We start from the raw sequence: 877 nt of genomic DNA on the forward strand, positions 1-877 counted from the left end.
CATAGAGACAGGTATTAACAGTACAGACACAGACAGACCTTAGGTGACAGCTAGAGAGAGAAGAGAGAGGAACATAGAAACATGTCTGTATTGTAATACCTGTCTCTAAGACAGCATTAGGTAACAGCTAGAGAGAGAGAAACATAGAGACAGGTGTTACAGTACAGACACAGACAGCACTTAGGTGTCAGCTAGAGAGAGAAACATAGAGACAGGTATTACAGTACAGACACAGACAGCCCTTAGGTGACAGCTAGAGAGAGAGAAACGTAGAGACAGGTATTACAGTACAGACACAGACAGCACTTAGGTGTGTAATACCTGTCTCTATGTTTCTCTCTCTAGCTGAATACAGACATAGACAGCCCTTAGGTGACAGCTAGAGAGAGAAACATAGAGACAGGTATTACAGTACAGACACAGACAGCCCTTAGGTGACAGCTAGAGAGAGAGAGAAACGTAGAGACAGGTATTACAGTACAGACACAGACAGCACTTAGGTGTCAGCTAGAGAGAGAGAAACATAGAGACAGGTGTTACAGTACAGACACAGACAGCCCTTAGGTGACAGCTAGAGAGAGAAACATAGAGACAGGTATTACAGTACAGACACAGACAGCCCTTAGGTGACAGCTAGAGAGAGAAACATAGAGACAGGTATTACAGTACAGACACAGACAGCCCTTAGGTGTCAGCTAGAGAGAGAAACATAGAGACATGTCTGTGTCTGTACTGTAATACCTGACACCTAAGGGCGCTAGAGAGAGAAACATAGAGACAGATATTACAGTACAGACACAGACATGCAGCCCTTAGGTGACAGCTAGGGAGAGAGAAACGTAGAGACAGGTATTACAGTACAGACACAGACAGCCCC

Source organism: Priapulus caudatus, unplaced genomic scaffold (assembly GCF_000485595.1).
Source record: "Priapulus caudatus unplaced genomic scaffold, Priapulus_caudatus-5.0.1 Scaffold1814, whole genome shotgun sequence".
Taxonomy (NCBI): Eukaryota; Metazoa; Priapulida; class Priapulimorpha; order Priapulimorphida; family Priapulidae; genus Priapulus; species Priapulus caudatus.